This window comes from Pleurodeles waltl, chromosome 7, assembly GCF_031143425.1.
Source record: "Pleurodeles waltl isolate 20211129_DDA chromosome 7, aPleWal1.hap1.20221129, whole genome shotgun sequence".
NCBI lineage: Eukaryota > Metazoa > Chordata > Amphibia > Caudata > Salamandridae > Pleurodeles > Pleurodeles waltl.
The window spans coordinates 563,214,325-563,240,533 of NC_090446.1; the positions used below are offsets into that span (position 1 = coordinate 563,214,325).

At 50.5% G+C, this 26,209-nt stretch overlaps 1 long non-coding RNA gene across 4 annotated transcripts in view; it reads right to left on the reverse strand.

The window, feature by feature from the left end:
• Window positions 1-304: 304 nt before the first annotated feature.
• LOC138247281 (uncharacterized) overlaps window positions 305-26,209 on the reverse strand; it is a 66,136-nt gene continuing 40,231 nt past the window's right edge. For 2 of the 4 annotated variants that reach the window (XR_011194406.1, XR_011194404.1), the window contains exon 3: window positions 312-494. This is a non-coding gene — a long non-coding RNA (uncharacterized lncRNA). Of the gene's footprint in view, window positions 495-26,209 lie in introns of all 4 variants that reach the window. The other 2 variants (XR_011194407.1, XR_011194405.1) reach the window with 2 other exon arrangements.

Here is a 26,209-nt window from a genome sequence, read left to right on the forward strand (position 1 = left end):
TGATTTAAAACTATTTTATTAATGACGATGTAGCTGGATTGCGGATTTTACTAATGATAATGTAACTTTCATAGATGTAATTTATTCAAGATTGTGATATTGAAAATGCAATTTAAAACTGGTTAAAAAAAAGTTATTGGAGATGCAGTTGGGTAGTTAGCTTTCACAAAAAAATACTAATGGTAGGTCAGCACTAATGAGGGACACATTAGCAAAGCACATTTACTTTTGATAATTAATGAAATTATGAACTATGATTCAATCTCAAGACCTGAGCCATGGATTATGCATTTCCTTCGTCCATTTTATTAATCAGCAGCCTTTACAATTAGAAAAAAAAACCTTTATTTCACAGAAATCTTAGGGAAGGGGTATTCCACATAACCTATCAAACGCTAAATTCATAACATAGTCCATGTTTATGTCCCCTCTTTCTTCGTGAGATAAAAATGGTCAGTTCCTTCTTGTTCATTCCCGTTTGGAGCCGTCATTCCCTAGAAGAGAAAAAAAACCTTATAACTATTCCATGCAGAACCAATATGACGTTCAAGTGGAGGGCACGCAAATAGCAATGTCACCTTAAATCTCAAATACAGTATTCAAAAGCATGTTAATGGCAAAATAGTCATACTACTACCATAGGAAAGTCCCAAATGTATCCTGCATCAACTTTGTCACCGGGTCAACAGAAACCTCTTGCTAAAGCGTGTGTTGTCTTCATGTCCTTAACCCCTTCACTGCCATGGACATAATGCTATTAAAGAACGAGTTACTTACCTTCGGTAGCGACTTTTCTGGTGGATACATTAGCTTCCTGTGGATTCCTCACCTAATGAATACTCCCATTGCGCCAGCATTCGACGGAAATCTTCTTCCTAGCTTCTGCACGTCGACGAGCAGTTGCCCACGCGATGCCGTCTGACGTCATACAGGCAATAAGAGGTCCTCGCCGACGTGCCGACGTCAGTGCCAACATTTTTTACGTGCCTGAGAATAATAGGCCATTGAGATGAAAGAACAATAGTAATATTTAATGATATTCCAAACAAACACATCATTCTGAGAATTCAACCTACCATTTTTTTTTTTAAACAAGTAAATAAATATATGAACTATATATATAGATATAAACATATATACATAATATATACAAATCCTCAAAACCAAGAGGAGCACACTCAAGAATTACTTGGTTAGACCAAACAGGCAACGGGGAGGCGGGTGGGACCGCGAGGAATCCACAGGTAGCTAATGTATCCACCAGAAAAGTCGCTACCGAAGGTAAGTAACTCATTCTTCTGATGGATACAACTACCTGTGGATTCCTCACCTAATGAATAGAGTCCCAAAGCAGTACCGCACTCGGTGGTGGGTGCCTGAATGGTCAAACCAAGAAATCCTGCAGCACTGACCGTGCAAAATGGCCATCCCTTCTGACCTCAGAGTCCAAGCAGTAATGCTTCGCAAAAGTATGAAGGCATGACCAAGTTGCGGCCTTGCAGATGTTGACCACAGGAACACCCCTAGCCAAGGTCGAAGAGGCCGACTTAGCTCTGGTGGAATGAGCTCTTATACCATCAGGAGGATCCTTCTTTGCTAAAGAGCAACACATTTTAATGCAAAGAGCAACCCACCTGGAGAGTGTTCTCTTGTGGACTGCCTTTCCTCTCCTCTTTCCCACGTATCCGATGAAAAGCTGATCCTCCAGCCTGAAATCCTTTGTCCTGTCTATGTAAAAGCTTAGCGCCCTCTTTGGGTCCAAGCGGTGTAGTCTCTCTTCTTCCTTTGACGGATGAGGCAGAGGATAAAACGTGGATAGAGTAATTGTCTGGGCCAAATGAAAGGGTGAAACAACCTTCGGAAGGAAAGCAGCCTTCGTCCTCAACACCACCTTATCCCCATAAAAAGATGTATAAGGGGGTTTTACCGATAGAGCCTGCAACTCACTCACTCTCCTTGCAGAGGTAATTGCAACCAGGAAAACCGTTTTAAGAACCAATATTCTTATGGGGCAAGAATGCATAGGCTCAAAAGGGGACCCCCATAAGGAAAGTTAGAACCAAAGTCAAATCCCATTGAGCCATAACGAAAGGAGTTGGAGGGATTTTATTCATAAGGCCCTTCAAGAATCTAAGTACTATTGGTGATTTAAATAAAGAAGGCTGGTCTGGAAGACAAAGAAAGGCTGACAAGGCAGACAAGTAACCCTTAACAGTAGCCACTGCACAACCCCTCTGTGCTAAAGACAAAGCAAAAGATAAAACATCTGACAAATGAACACGTAAGGGATCAATCTGCCTCTCTCCACACCAAACCACAAATTTAGACCACCTATTAGCGTAGATAGATTTAGTGGAGTGTCGCCTGGCCGATAAGATAACATCCACTACATCAGGCAGGAGAGAGAAAGAACTCAGGTTGCCCCGTTCAATCTCCAGGCATGAAGGTGCAGGCTCTGGAGGTGGGGGTGTAAAACCTGCCCCTGCGACTGTGAGAGGAGGTCTGCCCTGAGAGGGAGACGGAGCGGAGGGCACAGTGAGAGTTGGAGAAGGTCCGAGTACCACACCCTCCTTGGCCAATCCGGAGCAATTAAGATGACTTGAGCCCGGTCTTGGCGAATTTTACTCAACACACAAGGAATCAAGGGTATGGGGGGAAACGCATAAAGCAACTGGTCACACCAGGTCATCTGAAACGCTTCCCCCAAAGCTCCTTGTACCGGATACTGGAGGCTGCAGAATAACGGGCAGTGCGAGTTCTCCCGGGTGGCAAACAGATCTATCCGAGGAAACCCCCACATCTGGAAGATTAACCGGACTTGATCTGGATGGAGACGCCACTCGTGAACGGCCGAGAAATGGCGACTGAGATTGTCCGCACATACGTTCAAGACTCCGGCCAGATGATTCGCTACCAAGCAAATCTGATGGTCCTTTGCCCAGGACCATAGCCGTAGAGCTTCTCTGCAGAGAGGGCACGACCCTACCCCTCCCTGTTTGTTTATATACCACATCGCAGTAGTGTTGTCCGTCAGGACCTGAACCGACTGACCACGAAGGGACGAGAGGAAGGCCTTGAGAGCCAGACGTACAGCCCGTAACTCCAACAGATTGATATGAAACACCTGTTCTACTGGAGACCATAGTCCCTTGATCTCCAGGTCCCACAGATGAGCTCCCCACCCTAGAGTGGAAGCATCCGTTATTACTGTGGCCACAGGCGTAGCTTGCGAGAACGGCCTTCCTCTGGAAAGATTGCCGTCTGCAATCCACCATTTCAAATCCATGGCAGCATCTCTGGAGATTCTCACCGAGCCTTCGAGATCCCCTTTGTGTTGAGACCACTGCCTTCGGAGGCACCACTGAAGAGCCCTCATGTGCCAGCGAGCATGCATGACCAACAGTATGCAAGAAGCAAACAGACCGAGCAGACGTAGGACCTTGAGGACTGAAATGACTGCTCCACTTTGAAACATTGGAACCAACGCCTGAATGTCCTGAATCCGCTGAGGCGGAGGAAAGGCTCGGTTCAATGTTGTATCCAGTACTGCCCCTATGAACAGGGGGCGCTGAGAGGGCTCTAGGTGAGATTTGGGCATGTTCACCCAAAAGCCCAGGTCAAACAACAACTGGGTTGTCGACTGCAGGTGATGCAACATGAGCTCCGGAGACCTGGCTTTGATCAACCAGTCGTCTAGATAAGGAAATACTGCTATCCCATTCCTTCTGAGCTCTGCCGCAACCACCGACATCACCTTCGTGAAGACTCGAGGTGCTGAAGTAAGACCAAACGGGAGGACCGCAAACTGATAGTGCTGCGACCCCACCACAAAACGGAGATACTTCCTGTGTGACCTGAGTATCGGGATATGAAAGTAAGCATCCTGCAAGTCGACAGACACCATCCAATCTCCATTGTTCAGCGCCAAAAGCACCTGAGCTAGGGTCAGCATCTTGAACTTTTCCTGTTTGAGGAACCAATTCAAGATCCTTAGGTCCAGGATTGGTCTCAAACGACCATCCTTCTTGGGAATCAGGAAGTACCTTGAATAACAACCTTGACCCCTTTCCTGCTCTGGAACCAACTCCACCGAGCCCTTTGAAAGGAGAACTTGAACCTCCTGTTCCAACAACAGGAGGTGTTCTTCTGAACAAGAAGATGGGCGGGCGGGATGGGGGGCGGAAACTCCCAAAAGGGAAGGGTGTAGCCTTTTCTCACAATGCTGGTAACCCAGGAGTCTGAAGTTATGACCTCCCACTTGTGGAGAAAATTCAGTAACCTCCCCCCTACAGGAGTGGAGTGAGTGGGAATTGGTGGAAGCCTAAGGCTGCTTCCCCTGCTGCACCCCTCCAGAGGAAGAGGAAAAGGCAGAGTGCTGCTGAGAGGCTCCCCTGGTACGGACCCTACCACTCCCTCTAAAAGATCTATAGGAAAGAGCAGAGGTAGGCTTCTGGAATTTCCCTCGAAAGGAGGAGGAGGAGGAGGAGCCACGATCAAATCCTCAAAACCTCCTAAAAAATCTGGAGGAGGCAGAAGAAGTGGCTTGCAAGCCCAGCAACTTGGCCGTGGCCCTGCTCTCCTTAAACCTCTCTAAGGCCGAATCCGCCTTGGCACCAAAGAGCTTGTCCCCAACAAAAGGAAGGTCCAGTAGGGTCGACTGCACATCAGAGGAAAATCATGAGTTACGAAGCCAAGCCTGCCTCCTCGTAACTACAGCAGTGCCCATTGCCCTAGCAATGGAGTCAGTTGTATCCAACCCAGATTGGATAACCAGATTTGCAGCTGCCTGAGCGTCCAATACTAGATTTAACAGCCCCTGAGGGACCTCCGTATGCGTTGATGCAATCTCGTCCATCAGGGCATAAATGTATCTTCCTAAAATATATGTAGCATTGGTGGACTTCAATGCCATGCTACATGAAGAGAACACCTTTTTGGATGCCATGTCCATCTTCTTGGAGTCTCTATCCGAGGGCACAGATGGAAAAGAGCCAGGAGCAGACCTTGCCAAGCAGGAAGCCTGGACCACCAAGCTTTCAGGTGTTGGATGTCTGGTAAGAAAACCAGGGTCAGCCAGTGCAGCCCGATACCTCCTAGCCACAGATCTATTGACAGCTGAAGAAGACCCCGGCTTCTTCCAGACTTCCAAAACAGGGTCCAGCAAAGCCTCATTGAACGGCAAAAGTGGTTCTGCCGATGTAGAGGCCGGGTGCAACACCTCTGTCAACAAATTCTGCTTGGCTTCAGTTACCGGCAAAGGAAGATCCAAGAAGCTAGCTGCCTTCCTGATAACAGAATGGAAAGTGGCCGCCTCTTCTGTATACTCCCCAGGAGATGACAAGTCCCACTCGGGGGAAGTATCTAGGCCACTAGCAGTGTCCAGCCCATGGAGACCCTCACGAGAGTCCTCAATCTCTCCTTCCTCCATGTTTTGTCTCTGGTACTCCTGCTCTTCAAGGAGGCGGAGAGCAAGCCTCCTCGAGTGCAGCCTCTCCTCTATCCTTGGCGTCGACATGGCGTCAGCTGATGTTGAAGAACGACGCCGATCGAGGAGTCGCATGGAGAGAAGACTACTTCGGAGTTGCAGGAGGTCTAGACGGCGCCACTGGTTGAAACATCGAAGCCGCCGGAGCCGAAGTCTCAGGAGCCACCGTAGCCGATACCGGCGCCGAGCCCCCGTTCCCCAGGGGGAGAAAGGGCATAAAGGGTGCCGGTCGAAGCGGAGCCGGAGCACCCATGTTGAAGGCCAAAAGGCCCGAAGGACCAGCCGGTCCACCACCTGGAGCCATCTGCTGGAAGATGGAAAACATTGCATTTAAAAATGCGGTACTATCAGCTCCAGGGGCCGGGAAAGCCGGGTACTGGGGTGCCTGGTTCGAAGGCGACACCGACCTCGACGTCTGCAACGACGTAGAAAATATTTGAGGCTGCGAAACCTCAAACACTGAAGGTGGTTGGCCCGATGACCCGGGCGAAGTCGGTGAGGCTGGAGAAGGCAACGGCGTCGACGGATGGGGAGTGACAGTGGGACTGACCTCCCAAGACTTCCGACGTCGAGTTGATAGTGACCTCGACCTCTCTTTACTCGACCGGCGCCGTGATTCTCGATGACGCCGGGAGTCCCGATGACGCCGATGAGACTTCGGTGACGAGGATTTTCGATGATGTCTCTTTTCCTACCTTTTCGACTTTGCCTGAAAAAGCTTAGCCTCGCGCTCTTTCAGGGCCTTAGGATTCATATGTTGACACGAATCGCACTTGTCAACATCATGATCGGAACTAAGACACCACAAACAGTCTTAGTTAGTTACCGACATTTTGCCCCCACACTCACGGCAGGGCTTGAATCCTGACTTTCTTTGTGACATTGTAATCTCAAAGAAAAAAATAGATCCAAAAAACACACTGTAACTGTCGAACAGCAACAGTAGCTCCCTCTAAGATAACCGTTTCGAATGGCACGGAAAAAAGTGAACTGACGTCGGCGAGGACCTCTTATTGCCTGTATGACGTCAGACAGCGTCGCGTGGGCAACTGTGACGTCCTCGTCGACGTGCAGAAGCTAGGAAGAAGATTTCCGTCGAACGCTGGTGCAATGGGAGTATTCATTAGGTGAGGAATCCACAGGTAGTTGTATCCATCAGAAATAGGCTGATCTGCCCCCAGGGAGGGCAGAAGCCATTAGGCACCAGGGATGCTTTTATTTATATTGAGAACAGGAGTGACCCCTTAGGCAAGGGTTGTTCCCCCCTCAAGCAATTTTTTTAAAAGATCATTTCTGCCCCCCCCCAGGGGGCAGATTGGCCTTTATTAATTAGGCCGATCTGCCCCTTTTGGCAGGGGGTGGGGGGCAGAAGCCACTAGAAACCAGGTTTTTTTTTTTTTTTTTTTTTTTAAACCTTTATACTGATAAGGGGTGCGACCCCTTATGCAAGCTCCCAAATGGCCTAAAGTACAAATTACTTACCTTCGGTAATGAAATATCTGGTAGAGACATATTCTAGTTGCAGATTCCTTACCTTAGAATTTCCCCCCAGGCGTTAGACTGTTTCTGGAGATTTTTCTTCGAGCAATACCCTTGGGCGTCTGTAGGTGGCGTTGTTCGACTCCGCAGGCATCGACTGATGCCTTGATGACGTCTGGAGTAGTACACTGACGCCGCCCTCGCGCAGTGATGTCAGTTTCTTTTAACGACTTTCCACGCCAGAGCGCAGAGCCGCTAAGAACACTGAGATTGGTGTGACAGAGCTAAGGACCTGAAAGGGTGGAACACCTGTCCCCAGAAATAATTTCGCAAAGCAGGGAGGATGGGTGGGCGGTAAGGAAGCTGCAACTAGAATGTGTCTCCCACCAGATATTTCAAATACCGAAGGCAACTAACCTGTACATCTGATAGAGACTTCTAGTTGCAGATTCCTTACCTTAGAATTGATACCCAAGCAATGCCATCCTATGTGGTGGGCTGCGAACAAAGATCATACTAGAAAGTCTTGCAGGACTGAACGACCAAAGTAGCCGCCTCGACGGACCTGACTATCCAGGCAGTAATGCTTATCAAACGTGTGCAGGGATGCCCATGTAGCTGCCCGACAGATATCCAGGACAGGAACTCCGCGTGCTAACGCAGTGGAAGCCGCAATTTCTCTGGTGGAATGAGCACGCAAGCCTTCAGGAGGTTGCTTTTTAGCCAAAGTGTAGCACATTTTGATGCAAAGAAGCACCCATCGAGAGCTGATATGCTTTTGCACCGCCTTCCCTTTCTTAGCACCCACATAGCCAAAGAGTTGATTGTCCACCTGGAAATCTTTAGTACAATGGAGGTAGAACACCAACACTCTTTTTGGGTCCAGACAGTGGAGTCTCTCCCCTTCTCATGGGAAGGGTGTGGGAGTATGTAGAAGGTAGGCAAAGTGATGGACTGGCCTACATAAAATGGTGTAAATACCTTAGGAAGGAATGAAGCTCTAATGCGTAACACCACTTTGTCAGGGTGTACAGACAAGTTTGGAGGCATTGAAGAAAGCACCTGGAGCTCACTCACCCTGCAAGCAGAGGTGATAGCGACAAAGAAAGACAGTTTGAATGCGAGGATCCGCAAGGGACAATTATGCATTGGCTCAAAGGGGGTACACATTAAATAAGTCAGTACAAGATTAAGATCCCACTGAGGCATAATAAATGGAGTGGGAGATAATAAGTGGGTGAGCCCTTTTAAGAACCTACTGACAATAGGAGATTTAAAGAGTGAGGGCTGATCAGGCAACCTTTAAGGGTGCCCAAAGCAGAGCCCTGCTGGGCTAAATAATGAACAGAAGAACCTCTGACAGAGGGGCACAAATGTGATCAACAGATTTGTTGGTACACCATGCCACAAGATTTATTCCAACGACAGGCATATACAGTTTTAGTCGATGGATGCCTGGCTGCCAAGAAACATTGCAGACTTTGGGTGGAAGGGCAAATGCATTCAACTGTTGCAGCTCAATCTCCACGCATGAAGGTGGAGGTTGGGCAGGTGCCGGTGGAGAACCGTCTCCTGCTGCTGTGACAGAAGATCCGCCCAAAGAGGCAGTCTGAGTGGAGGATGGATGGACATGCTCAATAGCTCTGGATACCACACTCTTCAAGCCCAGTCCGGAGCCACCAAGATAACTTGGGCCCGGTCGTACTTGATTTTCTTGAGAACTCTGGGTAGAAGAGGGCTAGACGGGAAGGCGTACAGGAGGCTGGAGCTCCACTCGAGATGAAAAGCGTCTCCGAGCGAGTGCCGTCTTCGAAAATTCCAACGTGCAAAACAGCTGACATTGCGTGTTCTCTGCGGAGGCAAACAGATCTAACCAAGGCTCTCCCCACTTGAGACCTTGCTTCACCTCCAGATAGAGACGCCATTCATGATCGACTGTGCGTCGGCGGCTGAGTTTCTCTGCTCTGGCGTTGAGAGCCTGCCAGATGTTCAACCATCAGCGCAATGCCCTGATATTCCAGCCATGTCCAGAGGCGTAGTGCTTCCTGACAAAGGGTCCAGGACCCTACCCCGCGTTGTCTGTTGGAGTACCACATGGCGGTAGTGTTGTCTGTGAACACCTGCACCACTTTCCCTTTGAGAGAGGAAAGGAATGTTTTTGACCTAAGCCTGATTGCCCGGAGCCCGGAGCTCCAGCATTTTTATGTGGAGCCCGACTCCGCCGGAAACCAGAGGCCTCTGATCTCTGCTTCTCCCATGTGGCCACACCAACCCACAAGTGATGCATCTGTCACTATAGAGAGATCTGGTTGGGGAAGGGAGAGGGATCTGCTGTTGACACAATTTGGATTCTAAAGCCACCACTGCAGGTCTTTCGCAGTCCCCTCCGAGATCTGGACCATGTCTGAGCGATTTCCCTGATGCTGCGCCCACTGGAACTTTAGGTCCCACTGCAGAGTGCGCATATGCCATCTGGCATGTGTACTAGCAGGAGACAGGAGGCCATGAGGCCCAGCAGGCTCACACTCACCGAAACCCAAGACCGAGGCTGAAAGAAAGATCTGAATCATAGCCTGAAGGTCTTGGACTCGCTTGTCTGGAGAATAAGTGAGAAATTGCACTGTATCCAGAACAGCTCCAATGAAAGTGAGCGTCTGAGAGGGAGTCAGGTGTGACTTCGGCACGTTTATAGTGAACCCCAGCTTGTGCAGGAGGTTCGCCATAGTCTGAAGGTGAGAGACGACTGTTTGGGGAGAAGGCGCCTTCAACAGCCAGTCATTGAGGTAGGGGAAAACTGAGACCCCTAAGATGCACAGATGAGCTGCAACCACCGCCATCATTTTTGTGAACACCAGAGGGGCGCTGGTAAGGCCGAAAAGGAGCATGGTAAACTGAAAGTGCTCGTGACCTACCATGAATCGTAGGTAACGTCTGTGGGCAGGCAGGATGGGGATGTGAAAATAAGCGTCCTGCAAGTCCAACGCTACCATCCAGTCTCATGGGTCTAAGGCAGAAAGAACCTGAGCCAGGGTGACCATTTTTAATTTCTCCTTCTTGAGGAAGTAGTTCAGGACCCGAAAGTCTAGGATTGGATGTAAGCCCTTGTCCTTCGTTGGTATAAGAAAGTAGCAGGAATAACAACCACGACCCACTTCTGGCACAGGGACTCTTTCTATAGCTCCCTTGGCCAAGAGAGCCATGACTTCCTGGTGGAGAAGCACAAAATGATCCTCCGGAAGATGATGGAAGGATGGTGGCATGTGTGGTGCTGCAGATTCCAAAGGAGGGTGGGGAGGAGTAGCCCTTCCGAATGATCTGCAAAACCCACCCATCAGTGGTGATAAGTTCCCAGTGGGGCAGGTGATGGCGGATCCTGCCCCTAACTGGGTAGGAGTGACGGGACGGACTAGGAGGGTTTGGAGACTGCAGGGGGGGGGGCAGAGGTGGAATGGACAGACCTATGGTTCCCTGTCTCACAGCCACGTGGAATTCCGCGACCTCGGCCATGCATAGGCTGCCCAGCGTGCGTGGCACGATGGCTGGGTTGAGGACATGACAGGGTGCCCCTTCCGTGTTCCATGAAATGGATGAAAAGCTGAATGCGGTGGGCGAGTGGCGGAGGAAAGACCAAGGGTCCGAGCCGTAGACTGGGAATCATTGAATCTCTCCAAGGCAGAGTCCGCTTTGTCTCCAAAGAGACGGGTGCCATCAAAGGGCATGTCCATGAGTGACTGTTTGACATCCCCCGAGAAGCCACAAGTGCGTAACCAGGCATGGCGCCGTAAGACCACTGTTGTTGCAACCGATCTGCCCAGAAAGTCTCTCTTATCCCGCCCACAACGGATAGTGAACTTTTCTGCATCTCTCCCATCTTTCACTGCTTGGGAGACGATAGCACGGGCCTCCTCCGGTATCTGCGGCAGGACTTGCGCAACTGTAACCCACAGGGAGTGGGTATAACGTCACAAAAAACATGCAGTGTTCACAGACCGCAGTGCGAGGCTGCAGGAAGATAACAACTTCTTGGCAAATTGTTCCAGCCTTTTGGATTCACTATCCTGGGGTACGGAAGGGAATGCGCCTGAAGAAGTGGAAGCCTGGATAACACGACTCTCAGGAGTGGGGTGTTGGGACAGGAATTTGGGGTCGGTCGGTGCAGGCCAATGGCAGGAGCCCCTGTGTTGGGTTTGGACCATGTACCCAAAAGGACATCGGTGAGGGCCTCATTGAATGAGAGAAGGGGTTCTGAAGTAGAAGCCCCAGGCTGAAGCACCTCAGTCAGGATATTAGACCTGACTTCCACAGTAGGTAGCTCAAGGCTGAGGACCTCAGCTGCCCTACTGACCACCATACTGTAAGTTGCTTCCTCCGCAGTAGCCACAGTAGGAGGAGACAGCATGCCAGCGTCAGGAGAAGTATCCAGACCTCTGGCTTCGCCCAAATCCTGTTCCCAGTCCACAGCATGGTCATCCTGGTATTCATAATGGTCCAGGGATCCATCCAATTCCTCCCCATAGGAAAAAGGGTCCGAATCAGACCTTGGGTGAATAGGCCCCACTGAAGCCGATGGTGCAGTCGACCGATGCCTCTCCGAGTCGTCTGGGATAAATTATTGTTCTCCTCCAGGGGAACCCACAAACTATGGGTACCTCTCGAATCCCTATGAAGTTGGCAAAAATATAAATAAAAATAAATACGTATTTAAAAAAAAAAAAAACTTCTTAGCCAAAGCGTAGCACTTTTTGATGCAAAGAAGCACCCATCGTGAGATGTTGCACTTCTGCACCGCCTTCCCTTTCTTCGTCCGCCCCCCCAACCCCCCCCCAAAAAAAGAGTTCATCATCCAACCCGAAATCTTTGGTAAGATTGAGGTAGTATGCCTAGGCTCTTTTTGCATCCAGACGGTGGAGTCTCTCCTCTTCGTGAGAAGAATGTGGGAGTGAATAAAAAGGGAAAGTGATGGATTGGGCTTCATGAATGGGCGTGACCACTTTGTGAAGGAATGAGGCCCTCGTATGGAGCCCCACCTTGTCAGGGAAAACAGACAACAACTGGGGTTTAGAAGAAAGAGCCTGAAGCTCACTCACCCAGCGAGCACAGATCACGGCAACCAGAAGAGCAAGTTACTTACCTTTGGTAATGCTTTTTCTGGTGGATACATTAGCTACCTGTGGATTCCCCACCTAATGAATTCTCCCCATGCGCAGCATTAGACGGAAACTTCTCTCTCTAGCTCTGCACGTCAGGCGAGGACATCACAATTGCCTGACTCCACGCGGCTCCGCTTGACGTTATCGTGGCAATAAGAGGTCCTCGCCGTCGTGCTGACGTCAGTTCATGCAATTTTTTAGGTGCCTTTGAAACATATAAAGAACATCGACAATCTACACCCTTTAAGATTAACAAGAATAAACTTTATAGAGAATCTTCATCTAAAAACTTTTGCACAGTTCTTTAAATAAGGGCACATACCAACATGAATGGTTTGCAAACTTGAAAATAACTTGAATGTGAACTATAAACATATATACATATGTAGAAACATTGAAACTGAAGTGCACACCCAAGCCGATCCTGGTATGACCAGACAGACAACGGGGAGGCGTGAGGGACCGTGAGGAATCCACAGGTAGCTAATATATGCACCAGAAAAAGCGTTACTGAAGGTAAGTAACTTGCTCTTCTGATGGATACAACTACCTGTGGATTCCTCACCTAATGAATAGAGTCCCAAAGCAGTACCACCTCGGAGGGTGTCCGTCTGGTCAAACCAGGAAATCCTGCAGCACCGACCGCGCAAAATTGCCATCCATTCGCACCTCTGCATCCAAACAATAATGCTTCACAAAGGTGTAGAGGGAAGATCAAGTCACAGCCTTGCAGATGTCCACCATCGGAACACCTCTGGCCAAAGCCGATGAGGTTGACTTGGCCCTGGTGGAATGAGCCCTGATCCCCTCAGGAGGATCCTTCTTTGCCAATGAGTAACATATTTTAATACGAAGAACGGCCCACCTGGAGATCGCTCTCTTGTGGACGGCCTTCCCCTTCCTCACGTATCCAATAAAGAGTTGTTCATCCAACCGGAACTCTCTTGTCCTGTCGACATAAAAACTGAGAGCCCTCTTAGGGTCCAGACGATGGAGTCTTTCCTCCTCCTTAGATAGATGCGGAAGATGGTAGAACGTCAAGAGAGTTATTGATTGTCCCAAGTGAAATGGAGACACCACCTTGGGGAGGAAAGCCACCCTGATCCTCAAAACCACCTAATCCTTATAAAAAGTGGTGAAAGGCGGGTGAGCAGAAAGAGCCTGCAGTTTGCTAACACGTCTAGCCGAAGTGATGGCCACCGTTTTGAAAAACAAATATCCTAATGGGCAGCAAGGAAGTCAACACCAAATTCAAGTCCCACTGCGGCATAATAAAAGGCCTGGGAGGAAATTTATTAGTAAGCCCCCTCAAAAATCGAACAACCAAAGGAGATCTGAATAGGGAGGGCTGATCTGGAATATATAAAAAAAGTCGAAAGGGCCGAAAGATAGCCCTTAACCGTGGGCAAAGCACAACCACGCTGAGCCAATGACAACGCGAACAACAAAACATCAGAAAGATGGGCACTTAAGGGATACATTTTCTTCTCCCCACACCAACGAACAAAATTAGCCCACCTACTTGCATAGACCAACTTGGTGGAGTGTCGTCTGGCTGATAAAAGAACGTCCACCACCTTTGGTGGGAGAGAAAAGGAACTCCGGTTGCCCCGTTCGAGCGCCAGGCATGAAGCTGCAGGCTTTGGAGGTGGTGTGTCGAACCTGCCCCTGCGAAAGGAGGTCTGCCCTGAGAGGGAGACGGAGCGGCGGGTACAGTGAGTCGGAGAAGGTCTGCATACCACACCCTTCACGGCCAATCCAGAGCTTTCAGAATGACTTGGGCCCGGTCTTGCCGAATCTTCCTCAAAACCCGAGGAATCAAGGGTATGGGTGGAAACGCGTAAAGCAACTGGTTGCACCAGGACATCTGAAACGCGCCCCCCAACGCTCCTTGCATCGGATACTGGAGGCTGCATAACAACTGACAATGCGCATTCTCGAGTGGCAAAGAGGTCTATTCAGGGAAAAAAAAACATCCGAAAGATGTAAAGAACTAGATCCGGATGCAGACACCACTCGTGGTTGTCCGAGAAGAAGCGACTGAGCTTGTCCGCATGTACGTTTAGGACCCCGGCCAAATGGTTTGCCACTACACAAAGCTGATGGTCCCGCACCCGGGACCAGAGTCGCAGAGCCTCTCTGCAAAGAAGGTACGACCCTACACCCCCCTGTTTGTTGATATACCAAATCGCAGTTGTGTTGTCCATCAGAATCTGAACTGACTGACCGCAAAGGGAAGGGAGGAAGGACTTGAGGGCCAAGCAAATCGCCCGCAGTTCCAGCAGATTAATATGAAACCTTGGCTCTACTGGAGACCAACGACCCTTGATCTCCAGATCCTCCAGATGAGCTCCCCACCCTACGGTGGAGGCATCCGTTATCACCGTGGCCACCAGAGTTGGCTGCGAGAATGGCTTCTCTTGAGAAAGGTTGCCTTCCACAGCCCACCATCGGAGATCCGCTACAGTGTCTCTGGAGACCCTTATCGATTCCCCGAGATCTCCTCTGTGCTGAAGCCACTGCTTGCGGAGGCACCACAGAAGAGCCCTCATATGCCAGTGTGCATGCGTGACCAACAGAATGCAAGAAGCGAACAGACCGAGCAAACAAAGGACCTTGAGAACCGGAACGACTGCTCCTTCTTGAAACATTGGAACCAGCGCCTGAATGTCCTGTATCCGCTGTGGCGGAGGAAAGGCTCGATTCAATGTTGTGTCCAGTACTGCCACTATGAACAGGAGACGTTGAGAGGGCTCTAGGTGAGACTTGGGCACATTTATTGAAAAACCCAGACTGAACAACAACTGGGTTGTCAGCTGCAGATGACACAGCACAAGCCCCGGAGACTCAGCTTTGATCAACCAATCGTCCAGGTAAGGGAATACCGCTACTCCCTTTCTCCTGAGGTGTGCTGCAACAACTGCAATCACCTTCGTGAAGACCCGTGGTGCGGAAGTAAGACCAAAAGGAAGGACCGCAAACTGGTAGTGCTGCGATCCTACCCGGAGATACTTCCTGTGCGACTTGAGAATGGGAATGTGAAAATAAGCATCCTGCAAGCCGACCAACACCATCCAATCCTCCTTGTCCAACACCAAAAGAACCTGTGATAGAGTCAGCATTTTTAATTTCTCCTGTTTGAGGAACCAATTCAAAATCCTCAGGTCCAAAATAGGCCTCAGATGACCATCCTTCTTGGGGATCAGGAAGTACCTGGAATAACACCCCTGATCCCTTTCTTACTCTGGAACCAACTCCACTGCACCTTTCAATAATAGGGAGAGAACCTCCTGTTGTAACAGCAAGAGATGATCTTCTGAACAAAAAGGAAAGACGGGGAGGGAAGTGAGGCGGAATCTCCCGAAAGGGAAGGGCGTAACCATTCTCACCAAACTGATGAAGTCTGTTATGGACTCACATATGGGAAGAAAGAGTGAAACCCTACCGGAGAGGTATAAGAAACAATGGTGAGAGGACTAGGGCTTCTTTCCTTGAGGTAACCCTCCAGCGGAAGAGGAAGGGTGCTGCTGCTGGGTGGCACCTCTTGTGCCGACTCTACCCCGCCCCCTGTATGAGCGATAAGGGAGGCTGGAGGACTGCTGCGATCTCCCACGAAAGGAAGAACCTCTTCCAAAAACATGCAGCCGTCTAAGAGATCGAAATGGGGTAGCAGCAGCCTGCAGACCCAAAGAGCTAGCTGTGGCCCTACATTCTTTAAAGCGCTCTAGCGAAGAGTCCGCTTTTGAACCAAACAGTTTTGCCCCATCAAAGGGCAGATCCAGCAACATAGACTGGACGTCTGTCGAAAATCCGGAAGTGCGTAACCACGCATGTCGTCTGGAGGCAACGGAAGTCCCCATGGCTCTTGCAATAGAGTCCGTGGTATCCAGCCCTGTCTGAATAACCTGTGTAGCCGCCACCCGAGCGTCCGAAAGAAGACTACACAAGTCCTGGCACATGTCCGGAAGTACAGTCTTCGTCGCATCCATTATGGCATGGATATACCTGCCCAGAATACATGTTGCATTGGCAATTTTAGAGCCATGCTGCAAAAAGAAAACACCTTCCTGGCCGATTGGTCTATCCTTTTGGATTCCCGGTCTGAGGGTACTCCCGGAAACGAACCAGGGGCCGACCTCGAAGAGCAGGATGCTTGCACCACCAAGCTCTCTGGTGAAGGGTGTTTGGATAAAAACTCCGGGTCCCCAGGCGCAGATCTATAATGCCTGGCCATCGACCTACTATCAGCCAAAGAAAAAAACAGGCTTCTTCGAAACCTCTTCGATCGGATCCATCAGGGCTTCATTAAATGGTAAAAGAGGATCCACCACAGCTGTAGCAGAATGCAAATCCTCAGTCGAAAGGTTAATCTTCACCTGCGCCGTCGGTAAAGGAAGATCCAGAAATGCTGCGGCCTTCCTAATAAGATTGGTAAGAGGCTGCCTCCTCTGTATATTCATCAGGGGAGGCCAGATCATATTTGAGAGGTATCAAGACCACTTGCTGTGTCCAACCCAGGGAAATCACCCTGGGGGTCAGTGATCTCCCCTTCTTCGAGGAATTGCTGCTGATATTCCCTCTCCTCTAAAAGTCTAAGTCATGGAGCAGAGCAACGCCTGTGAATGGCGCCGGGAAGGCATCATGACAGGTTCTTCGGATCCACCGCCGCCGCAGATGGATCCATCAGCGCCATGGAGAAGGCACCCGCATCCGATGCCGACATCCGACCCCATCACCACCAACACCAGCATCAAAGGTCTCTCCCTCGACGTCGAGGGCTGCACTGTCGGCAGAGGGGCCTGACTTGAATTTCCAGCCAAACAAAATGGTATAAACGGCGTCGGTTTATATGGAGCTGGAACGAGATTGAAAGCCAGGGGACCAGTGGGGCCTGCCGGCGCACCACCTCCCGGAGCCATATTTTGAAAAATCTGGAACATGGCATTAAGGAATGCCGCAGGATCCGTACCCGGAGCCGGGAACGAAGGATAAGCCTGTGGAGCCGGTGCCGGGCTGGACTCTTCAGATTCAGGATGCACCGGCGAAGCCAGATGACTGAGGATCCACAACTTCAAAGACTGACGGGGCCGGGGACGTTTGCGGCGTTGCAGGTTGAGGGGGACACAGTCGGACTCACTTCCCAAGACCTTTGGTGCCAGGACGATGGAGACCTCGACCGACTTCTGGACTGACGTCGGGAGTCACGATGACGTCACTTCTTATGGGATGACTTTCCAGAAGAGGACCGATGGTGCCGCTTCCTCTCCTTCTTGGACCTTGCCAAGAAAAGCTTTGCCTCGCGTTCCTTCAATGCCTTGGTATTCATCTTTTGGCAGGATCCGCATTCTTGGAAGTCGTGATCGGAACTGAGGCACCAAAGACAATCGTTGTGCGGATCAGTCACAGACATGCAACCTCCACATTCCCTGCAAGGCTTGAACCCCGACTTTTTCGGAGCCGACATCCTGGAAATACACAAAGTATACCTTCCGAAGAGCTAATGATACAGGTAACAGAAAAGTAACCGTTATCGGAGGCACGGAAAAAAGTGAACTGACGTCAGCACGGCGGCAAGGACCTCTTATTGCCACGATGACATCACGCGGAGCCGGGCAATTGTGATGTCCTCGCCGACGTGCAGAGCTAGAGAGAAGTTTCCGTTGAATGCTGCGCATGGGGAGAATTCATTAGGTGAGGAATCCACAGGTAGTTGTATCCATCAGAAATGCAGTTTTAAGAATAAGGAGCCGCACAGAACAGCTGTGTAATGGCTCAAAGGAAGCACATATCAGCTAAGTAAGAACAACATTAAGGTCTTACTGAGGCGTGATAAAGTGGGGGGGGTTTACAAATGGGTAAGACCATTAAGTAATCTACCCACAAGAGGAGACTTAAAAAGAGAATGTTTGTCCGCCAATATTAGGGAGGCTGAGAGCCGCCAAATAACCTTTAAACAGTGCCAATGCAGAGCCCTACTGGGTGAAAGATATGATGAACCAAAGAACTGCAGAGAAAGAAGCGGGGGTGGGGGGAGGGGGTCGTGGAGGAAATCAAGAGACTTGTTTCTACACCATGACACAAATTGATGCCGACAAGCGTATACCATTTTGGTGGAGGGACTCCTGGTTGCCAAGATAAACTCACAGACTTCATGTGGAAGGTCAAAAGCCGTCAACTGCCGCCGCTCTATCGCCACATGGAAGGCGAAGATTGGACAGCTTCAGATGCAGAACCATCCCCTGCTGCTGCACCAGAAGTGACTCCCTAATTTGCAGTCTGACTGGAAGATCAGTGGCCATGCTCAATAGCTCTGGATACCGTACTCTCCGTGCCCAGTCTGGAGCCACAAAGATTACTTGGGCCAGAAGTGGTATTGGCAGGAAGGCGTAAAGGAAGCCCGAGATCCACTCAAGACTAAAAGCGTTGCAGAGCGAGTGCAGTCATGAAAACTTCAACATGCAAAACAGCTGACATTGAGTGCTCTCTACAGAGCCGAACAGATAACCAAGGCTCTCCCCATTTGTGAAAGAGACCTTGCACCTTTTCTAGATGTAGACGCCATTCTAGATCGACTGACTCAATGACTGCATTTGTCTGCTCTGACGTTTGGGGATCACACCAGATGTTGAACCACCAGTGATATGCCCTGATGTGCCAGCCGTGTCCAGAATCACAGAGCCTCTTTATAAAGGGTCCAGGACCCTACTCCACCCTGTTTGTTGCAGTACCACATGCCAGTAGTGCTGTCTGTGAACACTTGCACTACTTTCCCTTTGAGAGAGGGAAGGATTTCAATGCAAGCGTGATTCCCTGGAGCTCCAGAAGGTTGATGTTGGGCCCAGAATCCGCATGAGACCAGAGGCCTATGATCTACGCCTCTCCTATATGGCCGCCCAATCCCAGTAGTGAGGCATCTGTCAATACTGAGATATCTGGTTGGGGAAGCAAGAGATCCAGATTCCAAAGCCACCACAGCAGATCTTTCACAGTCCCCTCCGAGATCTAGACCATGTCGGAGAGATTACACTGATGCTGTGCCCACTGGAACTTAAGTCCCATTGAAGAGCCCGCATATGCCATCTGGCATGTGTCACTAGCAGGATGCAGGACGCCATGAGGCCCTGCAGCCTCTGAGTTGTTTTCATCGAAAGCCAGGATAGAGGCTGAAACATCAGAATCATAGCATGAATATTCTTGATTCGCTTTTTGGGAGGATAGGTCCGAAACTGCACTGTGTCCAGAAAAGCCCCGATTAAACAGAGCATCTGATAGGAAGTCAGGTGAGACTTTGGCATGTTTATAGTGAACCTCAATGTATGCAGGAGGTTCGCCTTAGTCTGAAGGTGGGAGACAACTTTCTGGGGCGTGTCTGCCTTCAACAGCCAGTCATCGAGATAGGGGAAGACCGAAACCCCTAACCTGCGCAAATGAGCTGCAACCACCGCCATCACTTTCGTGAACACCCGAGGGGTGCTGGTAAGGCCCAAAGGGATCACAGTAAATTGAAAGTGCTCGAGATCTACTAGGAATCGTAGACAGTACCTGTGGGCAGGCAGGATGGGAATATGGAAACATGCACCCTGCAAGTATAACGCTACCATCCAGTCTCCTGGGTCTAAGGCAGACAAGACATGAGCCAGAGTGAGCATTTTGAACTTCTTCTTGCAGAACAGAATGAGGGCCCGAAGGACATAAGTCTTTGCCTTTTTTGGGCACCAGAAAGTAGCAGGAATAACAACTACAACCTACTTCTGGCACAGGGACCCTCTCTATGGCACCTTTGGCGAAGAGAGCCGTGACTTTCTAGCAGAGAATTGCCAGATGATCATCTGGTAAGGGGCCGTAAGATGGAGGCATGGCCGGTGGGGATTACCCCCTTTGTATGATATGCAAAACCCACCTGTCTGTCGTGATGGTCTCCTAGTGGGACAGGTGAATGCGAATCCTGCCACCAACTGGTATATGAGGGTGGGTACGGACTAGGAAGGTTTGGAGGCTGCACCAGGGTGGAGTGGGCAAACCTGTGTTTTCCTGTCCCATGGGCCTGCAGGATTCTGCATCCCCGGTGGCTGTAAAAGGGACCCAACAGGAAGCCCGTTCCGTTGCCACGAAAGGGGCAAAATATGGACTGTTGGTGGTGAGGTGAAACAGAGAGGCCAAGGGATCGAGCCATAGCCCGGCACTCAAACCTCTCATGCGCTGAGTCCGCCTTGTCCCCAAAGAGACAGGTGCCATCAAAGGGCATGTCCATGAGGGTCTGTTGGACATTTCCTGGAAAAACAGATGCCCTCAACCAGGCATTGCTCCTCAAGGCCACCGTCAACGCATCCCATTTACCTGTAGAATTGGTTGTGTCCATTTCACAGGGAATGGTGAACTTAGCTGCATCTCTCCCATCAGCAAAGGCTTGGGAGATGTTAGCCCGGGTCTTCTCCAGGATCTGCGGCAGAACTTGCACGACCGTATCTCACAAGCAGTGGTTAAAGCAGCACAAAAGGCATGCAGTGCTCACCGACCGCAACGCCAGACTGGAGGAAGAAAACCTCATCTTCTTTCCAAGTTGGTCTTTGATTCTCTATCCGGGGGAGTGGAAAGTAATGCACCAGATGACAATGATGCCTGGATGAAAAGGCTCTCAGGTGAGGGGTGTTGGGCCAGGAATTTAGGGTCGTTTGGAGCAGGCTGATGGGGGCGAGCAATTCTACTGTTTACAGGAGCCCATGTTCTGGGTCTGGACCAAGTACCCGGAAGGACATCAATGAGGGCTTCATTGAAGGAGAGGCTCGGCGGTAGAAGCCCCAGCTTGAAGCACCTCCGTCAGGAGATTCGTCCTGACCGCTACAGTGGACAGCTCCATGTCAATGACCTCAGCCACTCTACTGACCACAACAGAATAAGAGGTTCCCTCCGCCGTAGCCACGGTATGAGGAGAATGCATGCCAGCATCTGGAGAAGTATCTAGACCATTGGCTTCACCCTATTCCTGTGCCCAGTCCAAATCAGGGTTATCTAGCTGGTATTCTAAAGGGTCCAGCGTCCCCTCCTATCCTTCCTTGTATTTGTACCCATAGTAATAAGGGTCCAAACCCAATCTGGGGTGAGAACCACATCGAAGTCAGAAGCAGCGTCGGCAGGCACCGTTCTTTCTCCGTGTCATTGTGGGTAAGAATTGGGTCCACGTCGATCGTGTGCACCACCAATGTCAGAAGCACTGATGGCCTAGCTGGTGTCGGGGAAGGTCGCGATGGCACGACCAGGATCAGCAAGGATCCGGAGGGACCACTGGGGGCAGAGGCAAAAGACGCTGGCGTGGAACCAAAAGGGCTCTCATATGAACCCCTAGGCCTCGAAGGTGCCACAGAAGGGTCAGAATGACCAAATATGAGGCGCATGGCCTCAAAACTCCTTGAGTTTGGCAAGGGTCGCCCTGGCTCACGGAAAATTGGGGAGGTGCGGAGCACAGCAAGGACACTCCTCCCACGTCGCATCGGCTGAGCGATGCGGTGAAGTTGGAAAACGCCTGGCCTTCTTTGACGACTTCTTTCTCTGACCTGAATGACACGAATATTATGATGATGAGTGGTGGTGACTCCGCGAACAATCTCAAGACACTCCTCATGAGTGACACCATGAACGATGCAGAGTCGAGCGCCGGGCCTTCATGAGCTTTAGGGACCGCTCCCTCAAAGCCTTCGGGTGCATGGCCTGGCACTCAAAGCACAACTTCGGGTTGCACTACAAACACAAACGGACCGGATGCCGATCTGTCCCCAACATCATATGGTGACAGGCCTCGCAAGGCTTGAACCCGTTCTTCGGGGACATCATGATGCGCCAAGTGTCAACACAAAAAACAGACAAAAGGGTCCAATACACGTAAAAAATTAACAGGGTATCTCTTCTCCACATCAGCGTGTGGCACAGAAAAGAACGGACGTCACTACGCCGATTTCCTCAAGTAGTGGAACAAAAATGTTGTGGATGATTGCATGGCAAAGTAGTCGCTTATGGAAGGTAGGTATCCATACACAGACTTTTGAAAGGTTTCTCTAATGGAAGGTAAACCTCAGTCAATTTCGAAGTACTTAACTTTTGTATGATACAACAAGATACAAGTAGGAAAATACAGGTCTGGTTGAGATGGGAACTGGGGGCAGCAAACAACACTCTACAGCCTTTTCCCCTGCTTAGGTCAGACTTTAGAATGACAACATAGTTGAGCCTTTTTGGGGCGTTTCAGGTATGAAATCACAAAGTGTCCTTTTCACCCTTGCTACGTTCTCCAGAACATATGAAGTGGAGGCTGCCACTTCTATAACAGTAAGACTTTCAATGACAGGCAAAAGAAAGTGAAGGAAAAACACAAGACTTCATGTGGTTGTCTGATGAGGAACAAAATACGCAATGTACTTTACCCTCTGGATTTGGAGGATAAACAATTTCTAGTACCAAGAAGTTTTATGACTCACATTGTATGGATGAAAAAACCGGTTCTTATCCAGTCAGCCCAATGAAATCAGGTGATCAGAAGATGATCTGGAATCCAAAGGCACCTAACAGTGAGCTGTAGCCTCGGAGTTCTGAGCAGTATCCACCAACTGATAGGGAGTAAGAACCGCAAGTCCTTAGGATTCACAAAACCTATCGGTCCTTGAGGTGGGCAGAAGACTTTAGTAGGAGTGTGAACCACTGGGGCCATGTGTGGGAAGTTGGCTCTGTGTATACTATTTCAAAGTATGAAATAGTCTGCACAAATTCCAAGGTTTCCCCTTACAGGTAAGATGGTGGCAAAATCAGATAATACTAATGCACTATTTGTGGTAGTGTGGTCGAGCAGTAGGCTTATCAGAGAGTAGTGTTAAGCATTTGTTGTACACACACAGGCAATAAATGAGGAACAAAGACTTACTCCAGTCCAATAGGTTTTCATATTGAAAAATATTTTCTTATTCTATTTTAAGAACCACAGGTTCAAGATTTACAGTTAACACTTTAAATGTAAGGTACTTCACTTAGATACTTTAGGAACTTTGAATAAAAGCACTATCATATACAGTGTTTGTAAAAATGGCAATAAGCTATTTTCAAAATGGACAGTGCAAAAATAAATAGTTCCTGGGGGAGGTAAGTAAAGGTTGGATTAGGAGGTAAGTAAAACACTTTCAAGTCTCAGTTCTGGGGCATAGGCAGCCCACCGTTGGGGGTTCAAGGCAACCCCAAAGTTACCACACCAGCAGCTCAGGGCCAGTCAGGTGCAGAGGTCAAAGTGGTGCCCAAAACACATAGGTACCTATGGAGAACAGGGGTGCTCCGGTTCCAGTCTGCCAGCAATTTAGTACCTGCGTCCTTAGGGGCAGACTGGGGGGGGGCAGGGAGGGAGGATTGGGCGCACAAGTAGGCATACAAAATACACCCTCGGCAGCACAGGGCCAGCCGGGTGCAGTGTGCAAAGCAGGCGTCTGGTTTCAATGGAGGGACCTGGGGGGGTCACTCTAGTAGTGCAGGCAGGCACAGGGGGTGGTTCTTGGGACAGCCACCACCTGGACAAGGCAGAGGGTCACCTCGGGGTCACTCCTGCGCTGAAGTTTGGTTCCTTCAGGTCCTGGGGGCTGAGGGTGCAGTGTTGGTTCCAGGCGCCGGACCCTTGTTGGAGGTCGTGGTCAGGGGGCGCTTCTGGATTCTCTGCAGGCATCGCTGTGGGGGCTCAGGGAGGGGTCGTCTCTTGTCACTCACTGGCTCGCAGACACCGGGTAGTCCTCCCTGTAGTGTTTGTTCTCTGGATCTTGAGCCGGGGGCGTCGGGTGCAGAGTGTGAAGTCTCACACTTCCGGCGGGAAACGTGAAGTCTTTGAAAGTTGCTTCTTTGTTGCAAAGAAGTAGCTGGTTTTGAACAGGGCCGTTGTTCAAGGGAGTTTCTTGGTCCTTTAGTCCAGGGCAGTCCATTGAGGCTTCAGAGGTCGCTGGTCCCTGATGGATGCGCCGCTGGTTGTAGGTTTTCGAAGTTGGAGACAGGCCGGTAGGGCTGGGGATAAAGCAGTTGTGGTCGCCAGTCTTCTCTGCAGGCTTGTAGGTCAGCAGTCCTCCTCGTTTCTTCAGGTTGCAGGAATCTGATTCCTGGGATCTGGAGTGCCCCTAAATACTGAATTTAGGGGTGTGTTTAGGTCTGGGAGGGCAGTAGCCGATGGCTACTGTCCTGGAGGGTGGCTACACCCTCTTTGTGCCTCCTCCCTGTGGGGAGGAGGGCACATCCCTAATCCTATTGCCCCTAATGCCCATTGCTTCACAGCTTGTGTGCTGGTGGGGAGAAAATGACTAAGTCGACATGGCACTCCCCTCAGAGTGCCATGCCTACCTCCCACTGCCTGTGGCATAGGTAAGTCACCCCTCTAGCAGGCCTTACAGCCCTAAGGCAGGGTGCACTCTACCACAGGTGAGGGCATAAGTACTATGCCCATACAGTGGCCAAGCAAAACCTTAGACATTGTAAGTGCAGGGTAGCCATAAGAGTATATGGTCTGGGAGTTGGTCAAACATGAACTCCACAGTTCCATAATGGTAACACTGAAATCTGGGAAGTTTGGTATCAAACTTATCAGCACAATAAATGCACACTGATGCCAGTGTGCAATTCATTGTAACATACACCCAGAGGGCATCTTAGAGATGCCCCCTGAATGCCAACCAGAATTCTAGTGTAGGCGGACTAGTTTTTGCCAGCCTGCCACAGACCAGACATGTTGCTGGCCAGGAACAAAGCCTGTACTGGGTGGAAGTGCTTCTCACCTCCCCCTGCAGGAACTGTTAACACCTGGAGGTGAGCCTCAAAGGCTCACCCCTTTTGTTACAGCACCACAGGGCATCCCAACTAGTGGAGATGCCCGCCCCTCCGGCCACTGCCCCTACTTTTGGCGGCAAGGCTGGAGGAGATAATGAGGAAAACAAGGAGGAGCCACCCACCAGTCAGGACAGCCCCTAAGGTGTCCTGAGCTGAGGTGACCCCTGCCTTTAGAAATCCTCCATCTTGAGTTTGGAGGATTCCCCAATAGGATTAGGGATGTGCCCTCCTCCCCACTCCGAGGAGGCACAAAGAGGGTGTAGCCACCCTCCAGGACAGTAGCCATTGGCTACTGCCCTCCCAGACCTAAACACACCCCTAAATTCAGTATTTAGGGGCTCCCCAGAACCTAGGAAACTAGATTCCTGCAACCTAAACCAAGAAGGACTGCTGACCTGAAGCCCTGCAGACAAGACGGAGACGACAACTGCGTTCGACCCAGCCCTACCGGCCTGTCGCCTGACTCAAAGAAAACTGCAACAGCGATGCATCCGACAGGGACCAGCGACCTCTGAAGCCTCAGAGGACTGCCCTGAACCTAAGGACCAAGAACCTCCTGTGAACAGGAGCCCTGTTCAAAACCAGCTACTTATTTGCAACAAAGAAACAACTTCCAAAGATTGCACATTTCCTGCCGGAAGCGTGAGACACTACACTCTGCACCAGACGTCCCCGGCTCGAGATGCAGAGAACCAACACCACAGAGAGGACTCCCCGGCGACTGCAAGCCTGTGAGTAGCCAGAGACGACCCCCCTGGGCCCCCACAGTGACCCCTGCAGAGAGAATACAGAGGCTCCCTCTGACCACTACTGCCTGTAACAAGGGACCAGACACCTGGAACCAACACTGCACGCGCAGCCCCCAGGACCTGAAGGAATCGAACCTCAGTGCAGGAGCGACTCCCACGTGACCCTCTGCCGAGCCCACCCAGGTGGTGGCTGTCCCGAGAAGCCCCCGCTGTGCCTGCCTGCAACGCTAGAGTGACCCCCCCCCCCCCGGTTCCTCCATTGTTTTCAACCTAAAACCCAATGCCTGCTTTACTCACTGCACCCGGCCGCCCCTGTGCCGCTGAGGGTGTACCTTGTGTGCCTTCTCGTGTCCCTCCCCCCGGTGCTCTACAAAACCCCGTGGTCTGCCCCCCCAGAGGACGCGGGTACTTACCTGCTGGCAGACTGGAACCGGAGCACCCCTGTTCCCCATAGACGCCTATGTGTTTTGGATACCTCTTTCCTGTGCACGTGACCAGCCCTGAGCTGCTGG